At 34.3% G+C, this 6,627-nt stretch overlaps 1 pseudogene; it reads left to right on the top strand.

Annotated features, from left to right (window-relative positions):
• Positions 1–1,043: 1,043 nt before the first annotated feature.
• LOC133825284 (subtilisin-like protease SBT2.2) lies at positions 1,044–4,629 on the top strand (annotated as a pseudogene).
• The last annotated feature ends 1,998 nt before the right edge of the window (positions 4,630–6,627 follow it).

Here is a 6,627-nt window from a genome sequence, read left to right as displayed (position 1 = left end):
TTATTTTTATTTTTGAGAACATGTGTGTCTTAGTGCAGTAGGTTCTGCGGTGGCTTATGGTTGAGAACATGCAAGTTTTTTGTTGTATCTTTTGTTTGATATTAATTTATAGGTAGTAATAATTTGGGATATGCTATAAAAACTGAGGAAAACATGTCCAACTTTTTATAAGATTAATATATTAATTGAACTGTTTTATCTGTTATTATACTTAATTATTATGTTTGTTTATGTGGAAATTGTAAATACATAAGAATTTTGCATATGTTATAAAAATTGAGGAAACTCTGCCCATTTAATTTTAGAATTTATTAATTGAACATATTTTTGTTCAATTACAATATTAATTTTCTTTTCATTATTGACTTATGAATTAGGTAGATATTATCATTATGGATAAATCGTGGATTCTTGAGAATAGAGAAACATAATAATTTCAAAACGGATTCAACCAACTTTTAGAATTTTGCCGAACCAGTTATAGTGATCCGAAAAGAGTTCATTGTCCATGTATAGATTGTGGTAATGGAATAAAAGGAAATATTACCATGATAAAGAATCATGTATTTTGCGAGGATTTGATACAAGTTATCATACATGGTATTGGCCTGAGGAATTATTCACTACACCAAATACATCTTTCTATAATACATAATTATAAGCTGATTGGAAAAGTATTATAATAGGTAACCTAAAAAGTTAGAAAGTGGTAAAGTTAAAATGGAGGGAAACAAAAAAAAATGGCTGGGTAAAGTTAAAATGGAGGGAAACCACTCGGTTTCTGCCTAGCCCTATTCTCTCAAAACCCTATCTTTAATGACGCCTCTGCCACTTTCTCTCGCACTTGGTTTCTCAGTTCCCACTCCTTCGATTTTTCTCTCGCTCTCTCTCTCCCAGAATCTTTCTACCCTCTCTCCATCGTGCGAGCTACTAGAGCACACCATGCCAGAGGAGCACTCTCTCCATTTCATTTAGTTGCTGGAGCACACTGGGACGAGTCACGCCAGTACAAGTCACGGTGCTCTATCTCCCTCAAGCGAGTCATGGCGGTATCTTTCCAACTGAAGAAATAACAACTTTGTGAGGTATTTGTTTTTTTCTTATTTACTATTTTTATCATTTAATTTTCTTGTATCTTTTTCTTCTTATTTACTATTTTGTTTTAGAAAGCATATATAATGGAATTTGGATTGGAAAATCCGCAGGGATCATGACGAGGTGACCTTTGGTCTTGCAGCTTGACAAGACAAACGAGGGAGCTCAGAAATACACTGAGTTTCTTCACCTTCGCAAGAGGAGATTCACATATTTTTTTATGTGGTGTATAACTTAAAAATATATTTGATTCGTATCTATTTGTACATGATCAACTTGTTGCTCATTTGTTCTTGTGTTGATTTTTAGCAAGATAACTTGTGTTTATATGAAACAGGAATTGATGTTCAGTTTTTAAGTTACATAATTATTTTGCCAAAACTTGAGAAGAGAGCTAGCAATTAGGATTCGAAAGAAATTTTGGAGTTGATTTACTAATGTTCTAGAGACCTGTTTATCTTCAAATGGGTTGTTTTATGTTCAGTCTACTTTGGGCATTGATGCTAATGTCTGTTCATCCAACTTAGTCTGTTGTCATTTACTAATAAAATTGATCATTTGCTAATGTTTATTGTCATCAACTGTTTAGTAGATGTAAATAATTTCACCTTTCATGTTTATTGTGCGACATGTGCTAGACAATAGGACACTTTATATGATATAATTTTCCTTTCTTTTTCTTTGTTTTGGTTTGTTTGTTTTAATTGTGGATATTCAGTTCAGATGGTTGAAGTTACCCTCATACCTTATTTTTCACTTTATTAAGTTTATTCTCAGGCTGCTCAGGATGGGGTAGACATAATAAACTTATCAATCACTCCAACATAGGCGTCCTCCTGCTATTGCAACATTTTTTAATCCAATAGACATGGCACTCTTATCAGCTGTGAAGGTTGGCATATTCGTTGTACAAGCAGCGGGAAACACTGGACCATCTCCAAAGAGTGTGTCTTCATTTAGTCCATAGATCTTCACAGTGGGTGCTGCTTCTCATGATAGGATCTATAGTAACTCTATAGTCCTTGGCAACAATGTTACTATTCAAGCAGTTGGTCTTGCACGTAAGTTTTCCTTTACAAATGCTTATTTTTTTCTATTTAATATATCATGTTGGATTGTTACTTGACAATTTAGTTTCTTGCTTCATGTATGTACTTTATGATGTTGGTGAAAATTGGAAGTTAACATGGTTTAAGTTTGAGATATATCCTATTCGGTTCAGTAATCACTAACTGGCTTGAAACAAAACTATCTAGATTAGACAAGAAGGAAAGGAACAATAAAATCTATATATGGATATTACAATATAATTTTATGTGAGAATTCTAGAGTTCAGATGTATAAATAAAGGTTATGATAATAATCAGTTATGCTTCTAAATATAACAGCAAGGGAGAACACATAAATTTGAGTATACCTAATTACAAGCTGGAGTGTAATAGGATAGAATTGTGTAAGGACTAGTTCTATCTGGACAATTTCCAAAAAATTTATATTCATGACTACCCTTAATCATGGGAAATGAAAGTGGATTGTTTGAAAACCACATATTACTAATTTTACATATTAATTCTAGGTGTTGGCGACCAATTTCAGATCTAGTTTCACGGTGGTTAATAATCCACATTAGGGGCATAATAAATTCTTGGAGCAGGTTTACCTAAACCTTTTTTAGAAAGTTGACATATAAATAACCATAGCACATGATGAATGATTCATGTAATTAAAATCAACTTTCATTTTGTTATTATCAAGGCATATATTAGTAATGCTCCTTTTACAAGACGGCAAATGACCGTTTGTATGACTAGGCCTAATGATGCATGCTATTGCAACTTGCATGTAGCCAACTGTTTCATCAACTACACTTGCTAATAATCTAATGTAATCTGTTTTTATTCAGCTGGAATTGAGAATGATACAATGCACACTCTAGTTTTGGTTGCTCATGTGTTAAACAATGACACAACAGTTTCCGATGATATGTATGTGGGTGAATGCCAATACTCAAGTTACTTCAATAGTGATCTTGTCCAAGGAAATCATTTAATTTGTAGCTATTCAATTCGATTTGTGCTTGAATTTCCTCAATCAAACAAGCTCTTGAAATAGCCGAACACTTAAGTGCATTGGGTGTTGTGTTCTATATGGATCCTTTTGTAATTGGTTTCATCTTAATCCAGTTCCAATGAATATGCCTGGTATCATAATCCCATCCCCGGAAGATTTCAAGGTACAGGACTCCCTTTAGGTTGATGTAATTTGTAGAATCTCTCTCACAACTAATTCTTTGTGGTTTTTCTGGCAGATTTTACTTCAATACTACAATTCCTCTTTGGAGAAAGAGGGTAACAAAGTTGTCAAATTTAAGGGTACTGAAAAACTTGGTGGTGGACTAAAGGCAAATTATAGTCATTCTACTCCAAATATAATGTTTTACTCTGCTAGGGGACCAGATCCTGAAGATAACTCTCTTCACTAAGGGTGAATATTTGACCCGAAAAACTCGCAAACCCACTCGACCCGCAACCCGAAAACCTGTCGGATTCGGGTTAAATCCTACCCGAACCCGACAAAAGTCGGGTCGGGTTCGGGTTCAAACCCGAAATCTGAAAAAATGGTTTTTTTTTTAAATTGTATTTTTGAAAAAAAGTGTAAAAAAAATGGTATTTTTGCAAATTTTGGATTTTCGGCCCAAAACCCAATTTGCCTAGTCCAACCCAAAATCCGAAAAAAAAATAGTATTTTCGAAGAAAAAATGGTATTCTTGAAAAAAAGTGTAAAAAAATGGTATTTTTGCAAAATTTGGTTTTTCAGCCCAAAACACAAATGGCCCAGCCCAACCCGAATAAAACCCGAAACCCGAAATCCGAAAAAACCCGAAAATTTCGGATCGGTTTCGGTACCATTTTCCTCAACCCGAAACCCGTACAACCCGAACCCGGTGAACCCGAAACCCGAAAACCCGACCCGTGTTCACCACCACTCTTGACGATGCTGACATAATGAAACCCATCTTGGTGGCTCCTGGAAATTTTATATGGGCTGCTTGGAGCTCTGCTAGAGCTGACTCGGTTGAATTTCTTGGTACGAGTTCTTGGTCATTACAAAGGATGGAAATTTGTCTTAGCACCTGTTAGGAGATTTTTCTTTAATGTTTATCTTTATAGTATTGTTATATAAATGATAATCTTTATTATTTTTTTTTTTTATTTTGGCATTGACCCATTAGGTCAGAACTTTGCAATGATGTCTGGCACAAGCATGGCTGCTCCTCACATTTTTGGGCTTGCTGCACTAATTAAGCAGAAGTTTCCAAATTTTAGTCCTTCAGCAATTGAATCTGCCCTTTCCACATCAACTTCTCTATATGATAAGAATGGTTGGCCAATTATGGCTTAGCGTGCTTATGCCAATCCAGATCAAAATCAGTCTCCCGCAACACCTTTTGACATGGGCAGTGGTTTTGTGAATGCAACTGATGCGCTGAACCCAGGCCTAATATTTGATTCCAGTATGTTGCTCTTTATCTAACACATTGTAGTTCAGTTCATAAATTACCTGATGTCGGTGTATAATAAATCCTGATTGTTCCTGTGAGCTTTGTTCTCCATTAGGCAACACTTTGGGACAAAAACAACTATTTGTAGTATGTATAAGTCATTTATTCATTTATGAATCTTTTTATATAAGAACTGCGTAGCATAAATCATGAAAGGTGTGCTTAGCTAAGATGTACGATATAAAATTGCTACTTTGTATGAGTCAATGTTACCTTTTACTTATTTATTTATTTTTTGAATCTTATGATATATCTTTATATATTAAAGTGTTTATGTGATAGACATTGTTGTATTTTAGCAGATTTTTTTCTTTTTGTTTAAATAGTTTTATAATTTATGTTAGTTAACAGAAAAAAACAATTTTTTTTTTAATTTGTTGTCTTCATATAAAGAGATAACGTTTCATTATATGATTAATAATTAATAAGTACACCAACTTCTCATACTCATGAGCTATGAAGATATCTTAGATATGGTTTGGTAGCTTTATATGAGAGAGAGAGAGAGATATAGACATTGTATATGGACCTTCTAGATTTATGAAAATAGTTGATAATTGTGAGAGAGGCTATTTCTATGTTGTCAACATTTTATCTAATACATGATGCCTTCTAGTTTTATGAAAATATTTGATAATGGTCAAAGCGTGTCTATGAGTTTGATTTGCTATTTTTTATTGGAATGAAAGATAATTAAAAAGTGGAATCTATTTTTGAACCTTGTTTGCTTCAATCTACTAATTGCTTGCAAAAATAGAAGAAGCTCTGTTCTATTTTTATTTTTTTTCCTATAAGTTAATTTTTAGTTTTGTACCTCTATTGTTAGTGGTCTTGGAATTCAGTGATAGCAGATACTCTGTTTGGCAGTGAAATTTTCTCTTCGTTCATCTCTTAGCTTATTGTTTCTCTTTTGTGTTTTTTTATGGTTTAACACAATGCTAACTTTTGGGTCATTAGCTTTCTGATCTGAACAGCACAAAAGAACAATTTCTGTAACACCCCAAGTTGCTAATAAGGTTTAGGACCTTGATTAGCGTGCCTGGAGGGTAATAAGTGAATTAACATGATAATATATGAATTTAAATGAGTATGTGATTAGAATGCATGTTTAGGTGGTATAAATATCCATGTGGACCCCGTTTGCATGATAGGGGTAAATTGGTAATTTTAGCCCGCTGAGGGCATAAATGTGATAATTGTATTATGTGACTTGTACCACGTGAGTGTGGCAATATTAATGTGATGCACGTGCCGAGACGGTCCTAGGGAGCTAGTTAATTTAAATGTCACTATGGGATTTTATACCTGGCTCGGGAGGAGCCTAGGGGTACTTTGGGAATCTTGTAATTTGAGAATTAGAGGTTAATGGTTATTGGTGATTGAGTAACCTGTGTAACCATTAGTAACTGCTGAGAGTAACAAGTTCAGATGGAAAAAATGGTAGAATTGTAATCTAGGTGAAAGGACAAGAGTGCCCTTAAGGTTTAGCTAGGAGAGAATTTCTAGGGAAGGGTGGAATGGTCAATTGGCTATGGATAGATAAGTTTGAGCTGAAGGGAAGGATGGTTCACGTGTAACACTTGGTCATATATTGGTTTAAGCTGAAACTTGGAAGAAAGGGCTAGAAAGAAAGGGAAGCAAGAAGGAGGGCAGGAACTTGGAACCTAGGAGGAAATTCAAAGGAGTTTGAGGCAACCAAAACCAGATTTAAGCTATGATTGTTCAAAGGTAAGAATTGTGCTCTGTTTTTGTTAAATTTAAGTCTGAAGTTTCAGAGATTGAGTGTGGGAATTTAAAGGAGATATGGCTGGTTTTGCATGGAAATTCAGTTAGGATAATCAAGTGGAAGGAGGTTGGAGGCTGGGATTGAGAGGAGTTCAAGCCAGATTCTTGATTGAGGTAAGAGTTCTAACATGTTTAAATTTTTGTATCTGATGTGGTTTAAGATTTTAGAGGCATGATTTATATTT

Source organism: Humulus lupulus, chromosome 3 (genome assembly GCF_963169125.1).
Source record: "Humulus lupulus chromosome 3, drHumLupu1.1, whole genome shotgun sequence".
NCBI classification, from domain to species: Eukaryota; Viridiplantae; Streptophyta; class Magnoliopsida; order Rosales; family Cannabaceae; genus Humulus; species Humulus lupulus.
Note: the sequence above shows the minus strand (reverse complement) of the source record. Positions and strands in the feature narration are given on the sequence as shown.